Consider the following 14,757-nt stretch of genomic DNA (forward strand, 5'->3'; position numbering starts at 1 on the left):
CCATGCTACTGCATCATATTTACTTCTTAAGTACCATATTCCTTTGCCATTTTCAAGAGACTCGGATTCTCATGCCCAAGGCGAACATTTAGCCATCCATTAAGTCCAACTACAAAGCACACCATTTTCTTAGTTTATGTCTATATGCAAATTGGAGCCATTATTTAGCGCAGGCTCCATATCATGAAGCGTTCAGCTCAGTGCAGCTCGAGGTGCAGCGACGGCGGAGGGTCTGGCGCGTCGCTTGAGACACCCCAGGTGTCACTTGCTGACTCAGCCGCCGAGGCACCTTCTAGTGTACCCGGCGCGTTGGGGCCGCCCTCACCTCAGGGTAAGTGGCGGACTGCAACGCGTTCGCGTAGCTCGAGGCGGAGGGCCAACGTGGAGGCTGGCCGGCTGGCCTCGCCCGTTCATCCTGTCAGTGGGCAGGTGACCGACCCTCCAGCAGGACCCGAGCAGGCACACGGGGGCAAAGGCTTGCTGGTTATTGGGAGCTCCAACGTTAGGCGAGTGATGCAACCCCTTAAGGCCGGTTCCCACTAGAGCGCGGCAGCGCGTCGTGCGGCAACGGCAGCGGTTACCGTTTTCCGCTTTGACGCGGCGGCTCGCGGAATTGGCGTTCCCATCTGGAATCGGCAGACGCTAGCGGTAGCCATTGACGGACAGCCTCTGAGGTACGGGGCGGGACCCACTGAAACGCGCGGTGCGTTTGATTAACTATCTTACACCTACATGAAGGAGAGACGAAGTTGGGTGAAGACATACCAATTTTTCATTTTCTGTACCAATATGCTTTTTCACATATTTCATTATTCATGTTTTCTCATTTCATCATAAGCAAATTTCATGACTACCGATGATTGTTCACTATCTCCTAACACACTGAGACAATGTACGATAAGAGAGATTATTCGGATAGTTAAGCGAGAAAAAAATTTAAAATGTGATACGGTAGCAGGTACACCAAAACAGTAAGAACACAAAGGCTAGGGGGAAGGGATGAAAGTGGAAACCACCTGTTAGAATTTCCCACAGAGCATAATGTAATCATCGCCAGCACCTTGCTTAAGAATCACGAAAGAATAATGTATATTTGGAACAGTGTTTTTCGAAACCATATGTTAAATTATAAGACATTTCCCGGTGGAGACAGAAACCTGCAATAATTTATTGGTTACGAGCTGCAGCTTACAACTAAAGGGATAGTAAACCGTAGCAAATTAAGGAAATGGAACTTGAATAAGTCAAGACCCACAGTTTTTCGATAATCTTAAAGTTACCGTAATGTAATGACTGACTGAAACAGAGGAAGGAATACGCTAGAATACGAATGGATACCTTTGAGAGAAGAAGTGGTGAATGCAGCAGAGTATGTGAACGGAAAAAGGTACAGTATAAATCGTTAGATAAAACGTGATATATTAAATTTGACAAGAGGGAAAAATATAAAAAATGCGGCAAATAAAGTAGGCTATGGCAAATAGAAATGTCTAAACATGACGATGACAGGAAGTCCAAAACTGCAACGCGAATTTGCACTTGGAAAACGTAGGAGTATGAAAATGAGAAAGAAAACTTTGCTCGAAGGAGAAGCAACTGTCAAGAACTCATCTGGCAAGCCAGAACTAAGCAAATGAGGGAAGGCTAGAAAGTGGAAGATATATGTAGAGAGGAGAGGGGGAGGGGTTGTACAAACTTACATAAGAACAATGTTAGATTCCTGTGAGATGTCTGATCACGCAAGGCAGTACTGATCCTACCACTTAGTTAAGTAGACACACTGAAGAACTGCGAAACTGTGTTTATAGCATTTGCATGTTTAGAGAAAGATTTTGACAATCTTAACTGAAACATTCTTTGAAGCTCTGGAGATGCCATCGATAAAACATAGGGCCACAAGATTATCTACAACTCGTACAGAAACCAAACTACGTTTCTAAGACTTCAGTGACTTGAAAGGGAAGCAGTAATTGAGAAGGCAGAAGTAGAGAGGATATAAAATGAAGACTGTCAATAGCAAGAAAAGCGTTCTGAAAAAGAAAATTTGTTTGCATCGAAAATAAATTCTAGTGGTTGAGTACTATTTTGCAAAGGTATTTGTGTGGAGTGCGGTATTTGTGTGGAGTGCAGCCTTGTATGTAAGTTAAACGTGGACGACGAACAGTTCTGTCAAGAAGACAATGGACGCTTTCAAAACATGGAGGTACGGAATTAAATAGAGGAGGAAGAGTAAATTACGGCACAACTTTGACTACAAGAGGGGTTAGTCGACAGGACATATTATGAGGCGTCAAAGAGTGAGGACAAAGGGGTTGGGTGATAGTATTCTGATAACAATCATCTGTTGAAATGCCATTCTACTATTTTATCTATTAATGTAAGCAGCGAATTTACTCTTCCATGCACTCCTCCACAAAACATTTAAACCAAAACTGAAATCAGCTGAACACCAAATCTTTCAACCACTGTCTGACAACTACTGGATTTACTTTCAACTTTCTATAATTATCACTGGCTAGCCACACATACATACATATATAAAGAGAACAAAAATAAACAAACATTAGTTTTCAGCATATAATTCTGCAGATTGGCAACATGTACATAAACAAACCAAACAGGAAGGGACATGAGGTGAACACACTGTAGTTACGACTTCAAATCAGAGTTTTCGGTAAAACGTCTACAGCTAGTGACAGAAGAAAAAAGAGCGAACATGAAAATGTGCTTATGTTCCATAATCTAAGTTTTAGTTCAACCTCCAGCATGTGACCAGGTGAGGCGAAACGTATATGTCCGCCAAAAACTCGATTCACTGTAAGTAATCAGTCATTCACGTAAAAAAAGATGTGAACTGTTTTATAATAGGCAAGTATCACATATCAAAACAAAACTGAATCATTCTAGATTTCACCGAAGATGCCTTAAAGTAGAAGGCGAAACGCGCGTTGAATCAGTAAAGTTCACTGGATAAAGAAAAAAAAGTTTGCTACTTACCAAAGGAAATAAACAATAGCTGTAGATATTTAGTAAATTACATTTTATGACATACCAGCAAATTAGTTTCGGTTTAACTTCTCATTCCACATGCTATTAAATGCTGTTTAAAACAATTCATCTATCCCTTCTGAAAAACTGTAGTTACTTTCATATCTCGGTAGATAAACAGATTTAGGATATTTATCATGCGACGAAATACATGACTTTTCACAAGTTATCGTTTGCAAAAAAAAAAAAAAAACACGTTTCGATTTCTTGAACCGTTCACGAAATTTGTAGTTGATACAACCACACGGTTTACGACGAGCAGGACGAAGTACCCGTCGCGCCGCGAGCAACCCGCGCGTGGTCACGGCACAGTCCGTCCGCCGACATATCTCGAGAACGGTGATAGCTATCGATCTGATCTCACCTTTAAAAACAATTTCGATATGTTGACTAAATTTCATACGCAATAATGTATTACCTAAAATAACTGTACGCAAAGTCCACGCAATGCGTTTTTACCTCTGCACACTCATTCAAATTTCGTGTAAAGGTTTGCGTAAATGCGATACAGCAAGTAACCACGACGAATAACGGAAAGAAATTCGGTCCTTTATCGAGAGAAGATATCAGGCTGTAACATGACCAAGAATCAAATTTTTCTACCGAATAGTTTCCTTGGAATCGGATGATAAGTATTTCATAGCTGCCGCCGCGGCCGCGCCAGCGGTTCGGCGAAAGTTCGTGTGGCCCGGGGTTCCGTACCTGACGTCACGCCCAGCGCGTTCTGTGATTGGCGGCGCGCACCTGGAGCGCGTCACGCGGCAGCGGAAGCGGTTCGACATGGTCAAATCGCGACGCAGAGGCCGCCGCGCCTTGCCGCTGACGCCATTTCCATGGCAACCACGCCGCTGACGCGCGGTTTTGACGCGCGGCAGCCCTAGTGGGAACCGGCCTTCAGGTACGGCACCCCGGGCCACACGAACATTCGCCGAACCGCTGGCGCGGACGATGCGGAAGCTAGGAAATACTTATCATCCGATTCCAAGGAAACTATTCGGTAGAAAAATTTGATTCTTGGGTATGTTACAGTCTAGTGGGAACCGGCCTTTACGTCGCGCGCAGCGCGTTCTGTGATTGGCGGCGCGGACCTGGAGCGCAGCACGCGGCAGCGGAAGTGGTACGACATGGTCAAACCACGACGCAGAGCACGCCGCGCCGTGCCGCTGACGCCGTTTCCATGGCAACCACGCCGCTGATGCGCGGTTTTGACGCGCGGCAGCCCTAGTGGGAACCGGCCTTTAGGGAAATAGCGCACAGGGCTGGAAAGAAATCCAACGTGTACTCGGTTTGTCTGTGGGGGGGGGGGCCTCATCCAAGATGTGGAGGCGGCCTTGCCAGTGGCTATCGAGTGTACACCGTACAGTCGTCAGCAAGTAGTTGCTCACGTTCGCACCAATGATGCCTGTCACTTGGGTTCTGTGGCGATCCTCAGTTCGTACAGGCGGCTGGCGAATTTGGTGAAGACCGCTGGCCTCGCACCCGGGGTGCGAGCAGAGCTCTCTATTTACAGCATCGTTCACAGAGTGGATCTGGTCGTTTGGTTTGGAGCCGAGTGGAGGGTCTCAACCAGAGGCTTCGTTGACTCTGTGACGGTCTTGGCTGTAGATTTCTAGACTTGTGCTATTGGGTGGGGAATTGTAGGACGCCCCTAGATAGGTCAGGGGTGCACTACACAAAGGAAGCGGCTACTCGGGTAGCAGAGTACTTGTGGCGTGCACATGGGGGTTTTTCAGGCTAGGCAGTAGTGCAAGGTGTCCTGATGAACACTCACCAGTCGACGTGCAGGCAGGGAAATCAGGACGCGCTCAGTGTAAAGACACTTCAGCTATCAAGATATTAGCAGTAATTTTTCAGAGTTTTCGGAATAAAGTTCCTGAATTTACTGCCCGCCAGGAAGCGTGTGGCGCACAAATTATTCTCGGGACTGAGATCTGGCTGAACCGTGAGATAGGAAGTTCTGAAATATTTAGTGAGGGTTGGAACGCACCTAAATCGACTGCCAGCGCGTAATGGAAATATTTTAGATCTGGTAGCCACGAACAGACCTGTGTTGAGACAGGGATTAGTTATCATGATGTAGTCATTACGACTATGGTTATGAAGGTCAAGAAGGCTAGGAGAGTATTCTTACTAGAAAGAGCAGATAAGCAGTTGTTAGCATCCCACTTAGTAAATGAATCGACTTCAGTTACTTCCAGTACGATGGACGTTGAAAATTGAGGGCAAATATTAAACACATTGTAAATCACGCATTGGACAAGTATGTGCCGAAAAAGTGGGTTACGGATGGAAAAGACCCACCATGGTTTAACAGCGCAATTCGGAGTATGCTCAGGAAGCAAAGGCAGTTGCACTCGCGATACAAGAAAGATCGGGAGAATGAGGACAGGCAAAAGTTACTAGAGATTCGTGCTGCAGTAAAAAGAGCGATGCGCGAAGCATTCAACCACTACCACCGTCATACCTTAGCAGAAGATCTTGCTGAAAACCCAAGGAAATTCTGGTCTTACCTAAAATCCGTAAGCGGGTCGAAGGCTTCCATCCTGTCACTCACTGATCAGTCTGGCCTGGCAACGGAAGACAGCGAAGCGAAAGCTGAAATGTTAAATTTAGCATTTGAGAAATCTTTCACACAGGAGGATCGTACAAACATACCGCCGTTTGAGTCTCTTACAGATTGCCGTATGGATGACATAGTGATAGATATCCCTGGGGTTGTGAAGCAGCTGAATGGGTTGAAAATAAATCGCCAGGTCCTGATGGGATTCCAATTCGGTTTTACAGAGAGTACTCTACTGTACTGGCTCCTTACTTAGCTTGCATTTATCGCGAATCTCTTGCCCAACGTAAAGTCCCGAGGCGACTGGAAAAAGGCACACGTGACGCCTGTTTATAAGAAGGGTAGAAGGACGGATCCTCAAAATTACAGACCAATATCCTTAACATAGATTTGTTGAAGGATTCTCGAACATATTCTCAATTCAAATATAATGAATTTCCTTGAGACAGAGAAGTTGCTGTCCATGCATCAGCACGGCTTTAGAAAGCATCGCTCCTGCGAAACGCCACTCGCCGTTTTTTCACATGATATCTTTCGAACCATGGATGAAGGGTATCACACGGATGCCATATTCCTTGACTTCCGAAAAGCGTTTGACTCGGTGCCCCACTGCAGACTCCTAACTAAGGTACGAGCATATGGGATTGGTTCCCAAGTATGTGAGTGGCTCGAATACTTCTTAAGTAATAGAACCCAGTACGTTGTCATGATGGTGCCCCACTGCAGACTCCTAACTAAGGTACGAGCATATGGGATTGGTTCCCAAGTATGTGAGTGGCTCGAATACTTCTTAAGTAATAGAACCCAGTACGTTGTCATGATGGTGAGCGTTCATCGGAGGTGTGGGTATCATCTGGAGTGCCCCAGGGCGGTAGGTCCGCTGTTGTTTCCTATCTACATAAATGATATTTTAGATAGGGTGGACAGCAATGTGTGGTTGTTAGCTAATGATGCTATGGTATACGGAAAGGTGTAGTCGTTGAGTGAATGTAGGAGGATACAAGATGACTTGGACAGGATTTGTGATTGGTGTAAAGAATGGCAGCTAACTCTAGATATAGATAAATGTAAATTAATGAAGAAGAACAGGAAAAAGAATCCTGTAATGTTTGAATACTCCATTAGTAGTGTAGCGCTTGACACAGTCACGTCGATTAAATATTTGGGCGTAACATTGCAGAGCGATATGAAGTGGGATAAGCATGTAATGTCAGTTGTGGGGAAGGCGGATGGTCGTCTTCGGTTCATTGGTAGAATTTGGAGAAGATGTGGTTCATCTGTAAAGGAGACCGCTTATAGAACGCTGGTGCGACCTATTCTTGAGTACTGCTCGAGCGTTTGGGATCCCTCAGGTCGTATTGAGGGAGGACATAGAAGCAATTCAGAGGTCGGCTGCTAGATTTGTTACTGGTAGGTTTGATCATCACGCGAGTGTTAATGAAATGCTTCAGGAACTCGAGTGGGAGTCTCTAGAGGAAAGGAGGCATTCTTTTCGTGAATCGCTAGTGAGGAAATTTAGCGAACCAGCATTTGAGGCAGACTGCAGTACAATTTTACTGCCACCAACTCACATTTCGCGGAAAGACCACAAAGATAAGAGATATTAGGGCTCGTACAGAGGCATATAGGTAGTCATTTTTCCCTCGTTTGGGAGCGGAACAGGGAGAGAAGATGCTAGTTGTGGTACGAGGTATCCTCCGCCACGCACCGTATGGTGTATTGCGGAGTATGTATGTAGATGTAGATGTTTTCTTCACTTTTAACTGCTAAGCGTTTATATAACTGAGGACAAGAGGTTTGTGCAGTGTGTTTCGTGGCACATAACAGGAAGGCTCGCACAGCAGGTTGGCTGGCGCCTGTGACATTTGAGCGCACCAGCCGCTCCTTCGTCCCACGGGGCCGGGCGCACAATGACCATTGTCTCAGTGTCTCGCTTCAGAACTGTTCCTTTGTGCATCAGTACTCGCCTGTCGTTTGCTTAGTATAAAATATGTTGCTGCGTGCACTACTGGTTGTTAGGTGGCGTAGACAGCGATGTGGGCGCAGTCAATACTTCACAACTACCAACACTCCCAATACTGAGACCCGGTAACTTGAAAAGTACAGTTTCTGGTTTCTACTTTCACACTATGTGAGACCATGAGGGTGTGCAGAGTGCAGTAGTTATTTTGCCAATAGTATGTTGCGAAAGTTATAAGCTTGGTTTGTTGTCGTCTTTTTATAGTGCCTTGAGGATATGTAAACGATTCCCTCATTTATTCACAATTTCTTCTCAGTAGCAATCTTACTCGCTGTTTTGCGCTGTCAGATGTATTATACCGTAACCGATTTCACGTGATAAAAATTGTCCATTGCTGCATTTGATAGTATAGGTTTTTTATATCTAGCAATTTTTTTCTATATAAATGAGAGTAACTTTTAAATATCTTACAGGGAACCGTAGAGGATGAATTCTGTTACGGCACTGTGTTTTTGTCTGAAATCTACAGAAACAAGATAAACACTGAAATTAAAACTAATTGTGTCATAAATTGAACTATATACAACCCATCCTAAGAAAAGAGAGATAATGTTTTAATGCTGATCCGCTTTTGGAATGTAATAGAGCAGTGATTCTGTGTGCCACAGATTCAGGAAGTCCTTGATATATTTTTGGAGATTTGTAGCTCCACATGTATGCGCACAGATCGCACGATCCCCGTTAATTACGAGCCGGTTTATGAGAGCGCGGAGCTAACTCCCTATGGTGTCCCAGATGTGTTCAGTCGCGTTAAGATCAAACGAATTTAGTGACCATGACTTCAACGTGAGTTCCTACTAACTAACTAATCTATCGTGCTCCTGAAACAGCTGTAACACGATTCTGGCCTTGTGATCCACAGAATTAACCTGCTGGAAGGTGCCATCCCCTTCGGGTAAATACGGAGCATGAAGGTATGCAGGTGATCCGCAATAATGTTCTCCAAGTCCTCAGTTGTCATTTTTCCTTCGACTAGAACAAATGGTCCGACGAAAAGGCAGCGCATAGCATAATACTCTCTCACTGGCCCGTGTCCGTGGCGCGGCCCGTGTATCGAGCACCAGAAAGCCTGGGTATAGGCGTGTGGGAACACAATTGACCTAGTGTAACAAGTGGCATGATTTGTCGACTAAATGATACGTTTCCATTGATCCAGAGTCCAATCTAGACGGTGTTATGCTCACTGTACTTGTAGCTGTTGATGTTATGCCTACGTGGGAACACGTTGATATCATCTGCTGCAAAGCCCCACGTTCAACTTCGTGCGTTGTACGGTGTGCTATGAAACACTTGTTTCAGCATCAGCATTATACTCTGTCATGACATCTTCCACTACTTGCTGCCAGTCCTGCTTTACAGAGCGGACGAGCCTCAAATCTCCACATTCTGAGATGAGATGGGGACAATATCTTGTGGCTTCTCATAGTTTCACCAACCTTCATCCCCTTCCCTAGATTCTCATTACAATAGCGCAAGAATAGCTGAATAGCTTCGATGTTTGCGATATACTTATTCGCAGGTATCCGGCCATAAAATACTGTCCTTTGCCAATTTCAGTTGTGTCACAGGATTTCCTCATTTGCGGCCAAAATCGTCAATATATTGGCGCTCAAGTCGTCTCTGCTTCGCTTATACACTTCCCTTACCACGTCACGTGAGCATAACGGAATCAGATGACACTGGGTTTCACGTTGGGTAATGATTACAGTAAGTTTGGTGCGCCCGTCTATGTCGGACAGTAGGTACAGGAAAGGATTTGGCCAAGATTTTTTTACGTAAAGTACACGGGCTTTACTGAAAATATTGCTAAATCTGTCACAATATCCTCATGAACTGACATATGTCGCTCAGACTGCGAGTAATGAAATCACTCTTATTATGCAGGGGGAACACGTTTGTCATTTTTCCTTTCGTTACAAGTGACTGCAGATTGGAAGTAGTATGCTATCAAGGACTGTATAAAGAGAAAAATAATAACTTAGTTACCGAGACTGTCTCTTCACATGATTATGGAAACCGGTTCCTGTACCAATCAGCCCATCATGGAATGGAATAAGCTTTATGCTACAAGGAGTTCGTAACGAATGAGATCAGCAGTCTGTCCCACATCAGCTGAAAGATGACTGTCTCACTGACCACTTGGGTACAATCTGCTGGTTTTCGGTCACAAAGTTATAGATTATGCATGTAATAAGTGATATACGCCGAAGCGTCAAAGAAACTGGTACTGGCATGCGTACTCAAATGCAGATATATGCAAACAGGCAGAATACGGCGCTGCGGTCAGCAACTCCTATATAAGACAACTGTCTGGCGCAATTGTTAGATCGGTTACAGATGCCACAATGGCAGCTTATCAAGATTTAAGTGAGTTTGAACTCGGTATTATAGTCAGCGCATGAGCGATGGGACACAACGTTTCCGATATAGCTATGAAGTGGGGATTTTCCCGTACGACCATTTCACGAGTGTACCATGAATATCAGGAATCCGATAAAACACCAAATCTCCAACATCGCAGCGGCCGCAAAAAGATCTTGCAAGAACGGGACCAATGACGACTGAAGAGAATCGTTCAGGATGACAGAAGTGTAACACATCCGCAAATTTGTGCAGATTTCAATGCCTGGTTACAACAAGTGTCAGCGTGCCAACCATTCAACGAAACAACAGTGATATGGGCTTTCTGAACTGAATTCCCACTCCTGTACCCTGAATGACAGAACGACACAAAGCTTTACGCCTCACCTGGGTCCTTCAACACCTACATTGGCCTGTTGATGACTGGTCGGATGCCTGGTCGGAGGAATCTCGTTTCAAATTGTATAGAGCGAATGGACGTGTACGGGTATGGAGACAACCTCATGAATTCAAGGGCCCTGCATGTCAGAAGAAGACTGTCCAAGCTGGTGGAGGCTCAGTAATGGCAGGGGCGTGTGTAGTTGGAGTGATATGGGACCCCTGATACGTCTAGATACGATTCTAACAGGTGACACGCACGTAAGAGTCCTGTCTGATCACCTGCATCCAGTCATGTCCACTGTGTATTCCTACAGATCTGGGCAATTCCAGCAGGACAATGCGACGTCCCACACGTCCAGAATTGTTACAGAGCGGTTCCGGGAACAGTCTTCTGAGTTTAAACACTTCTGGTGGCTACCAAACTCCTCTGACATGAACATTGTTGAGCATATCTGGAATGTCTTGCAAGGTGCTGTTCAGAAGAGATCTCTGTCCTCTAGCACTCTTACGGGTTTATGGACAGTCCTGCATGACTTATGGTGTCAGTTCTCCCAGCACTACTTCAGACATTAGTCGAGTCCATGCCACGTCGTGTTGGGACACTTCTGTGTGCTCGCGGGGGCCCTACACGATATTAGGTGAGTGTAAAAGTTTCTTTGGCTGTTCGTTGTAAAAGTGTTCTCCTTGACGTGTACATATTATGTGTAAACCTTTTGTCGTTAAATGTGGATAAAATATGGCAGTTCTTTTTCTACGGTGAGCCTTGAGACACTTGTGTTGGCACGTTAGAAAAATGCTCTCCATACCAAGTAAATGCATTCACTGTGTATTCTCTTCCCTCTATGTGGGGTATACTACTTTGCTTATAAATCTTGTACTCGAATAATTTGCGGGTTTGTCCTATCTCATGTGCACTGTGTCCTACGGAAGTCCGGTTGCTATACCTTACTTATTCCTACGTAAAGTCATGTGCTTGACGGTTCGTTGCAGTTAGAGGCAACATCGCTTAGTCTGGTCTCGCCCTGTAGTTAACTATGTTAGAATTTAGCGATTGATTGCCTTTCATTACGTTGATTCAATGAAGCTGTTGTGTGTGTAGAAGCCACCTCACTCTCCTTTCCCATGTATTACCGAGGAGAGCAATTTATCCATCCGACGTCCGGCAATTGCGATACTCCTGAGATCATGGTACTTCGATTTTTCCTTACGCATCTGGAACGTGTGCTATTCTTCATGATTTTTACGATGTGACACCCATTGCCTAAGAAGTGTTGCTTGCGACTGTTTAGTGAGCGTGTTTCATTGACTGAAACAATTTATTTATGCATGCAAGGGAATATATCGGATATTTGAATTCTACATAATAAATGTATTATCATAATTTTCCAGTGTTTTACTTGCTACCCACTCTTCATCACCCTGTCCCAGAACTAATGCATAACCACTGAAGATAGAGATGGGTGGACAAAATGACTGTTACAGCAATCCATAATATCTTCATTCGATCTCACTGCTCATATCTGAAGTAGCAACAGACTAGTGGAATTTTGTCCTTTGCGTTATCAGCCCCACCCTCACAGGAGATTGCTGGTTCTTACCCCCACAATATTTCATTTCAGACATGAAGTAATATGGGTGCCACGTTTGGTTAAGATCGATCCAGGTGTTAAGCAGTTTTTTACAATAGGTTTGTTTATAAATAAATAATAAATCTTCTGCTACCATTGTATTACAGTATTACAGTAAAAGTCAACAAAATGAAACAGACTAACACACACTGACAACATCAAAAGAAATGGCTTAACACACATCGTAAAAACGCACTTGAAAATAGGAATTATTTCTCGAAACGCGTCGTGCGAATAGTAAAATATAGAAAATCGTGACTGGTAGCAGAAGATTTATTATTTATTTATAAACAAACCTATTGTATCTACAGTCGCAGGCTTTCAAAAACCATTTATAATGGATCAAATCAAATTATTAGAGCCAAGCCAGGCAATGAAAGCTGTATATAAACACAAAAACCTAAAAATGAAAGTACTAAAAACAGTTGCACACATAAGATTCAACAAGCACTGTCAACAACTAGGCATAATTCCGAAATATATAAAAGTGAAAATATGTTCTGGCAGCAACATAGCAAAACTTATAAAAATAAAGCAGAAAAACTCTGGCTGAAAACTGAAATAAGGCAGTTACATAAGAAAAAGGACTTACTAAACAGAAAGCTACTCAACATGCAGATAGAAGGAGCAAACAACATGGAACCTACAATTTATGACAGCATTTGCAGGCATATCCAGGAAATAGTCGACAAGGAGTAATTGACGATTTGCAACACACATAACAAGAAACTACAGACCTTGACATCCAAACAAGACAAGAGATCCAACCTTGAGATAACTGACAAAAGCAAACACACATTTTACAGTAGAGTGGTAAACAACACTGACATAAAGTTCAACCAAAGAGAAAACGATCTACTCCAAAAAGGACTAAAATACAACGTAAAACCTAACCTCAACAGCCATACACTGAAACAGGTTATAGCTGCAACTAAAAGTGCAGCAGATGCTGCAAAATTAAATTCAAATACAAAAGCAGCAATAGGTCACAAAGTAAGCAAGCTTCTTGAGAAAGAAATGAATAAAGATAAGTTTAGATCTAAATATACAATAAATGATACAAAAACTTTAAAATCTATAAATAATAAACTGAAAAACAACCAATCCACAGTTGTAAAGTCAGACAAAAGTAATACATTAGTTGTGATGAAAGAAAAAGAATACATAGACAAAACAAATGAATTTTTTGCTGCTAATAACATTCAGCACATTGAAAAAGACCCAACCAAACAATTCCAAAGTAAAATTAGGGAACAATTAAAGAACACACATTTCCTGTTGACAGAAACTGAAAAGAAATACCTTACATGTATGAATCCAAAAGCACCACGCCTAAGAGCACAGCCAAAAATACACAAAAATGGATACCCGATACGTCCCATGGTCAACTCTATAAACAGCCCAGCATACAAACTGTCTCAAAAACTGAATAACATACTGGTGGAAAATTATACATATGAAACAACATATTCCATAAAAAACAGCATGATTATAGCCAAAGAACTAAGAACCAGAAAGCTCCCCCAAGATGCACAGTTTATATCACTTGACATCACCAACCTTTATTCAAACATACCTATACAAGAAGCTCTAACAGTAATACAAAAGAACCTTATGCAATACAAGAAACTTTCATACACAGAGATTGTCGAATTTATGGAACTCCTTCAGCTAACCCTAAGTTACAACTACTTTACCTTTAATGACAACATTTATAGGCAACCAGATGGCCTAGCAATGGGATCATGTATATCCAGTACCATAGCTGACATATACATAAATCACTTAGAACAAAAATTATTTGACAGCCAAGAACCTTGCCTAAGGAAAATAGAATTTTATAGGAGATATGTAGATGACACACTACTGTTAGTGAAAGGAGATACCAAAGACATCACAGACATTCTTAATCATTTCAATAATCTAAATGAGAAAATCAAATTTACAGTGGAACATGAGCAAAATAAAAGTATCTACTTTCTGGACCCAAATATTACAAGACACAACAACACATGCACATTCAAAATTTATAGGAAAAACACAATGACTGACACCACAATCCCTGCAACCTCATGTCACCCAAATATTCATAAACAGGCAGCTTACAGGTCAATGCTGCATAGGGCAACAAAAATACCATTGAACCAAGAAAATATGCAACAAGAAATAAACACAGTGAAGAAGATTGCAGTTGCCAATGGTTACAATGCTTCCATGGTTGACACAATCTTAGACAAAATGAAGAGAAACCCAGGTACAAACTGCACCACAGAAGAAAAAGAGAAAAACAAATATATATCTAGCATTCCATACATAGGCAATGTATCACAGAAGATTGCAAATATTTTCAAAAATCACAGAGTAAAAATTGGGTTTTCTACATCCAATAAACTACACCAGAAACTAATACATTATATAAAGTGTAATCATGATCCATATTCAGACTCTGGAATATACAAGGTAACATGCCAGGAATGCTCCAAGTTCTACTTAGGACAAACAGGCCGAAATACCAACACCAGGTACACAGAGCACATTAGAGCATACACACACAACAAACACACAACATCAGCAATAGCAACACACATACATAATACAGGACACCCATTTGGAAAAATAGAACAAAATGTCAAAGTACTCCACCAACTAGATAAAGGACATAAAATGGATTTGCTTGAAGAACTGGAGATATATTCACATTACAGAAAATATGAAGATAAAATATTAAATGAAAAACTTGAAAGTGAATCAGTGAATTT

The sequence above is a fragment of the Schistocerca americana genome, chromosome X, assembly GCF_021461395.2.
Source record: "Schistocerca americana isolate TAMUIC-IGC-003095 chromosome X, iqSchAmer2.1, whole genome shotgun sequence".
NCBI classification, from domain to species: Eukaryota; Metazoa; Arthropoda; class Insecta; order Orthoptera; family Acrididae; genus Schistocerca; species Schistocerca americana.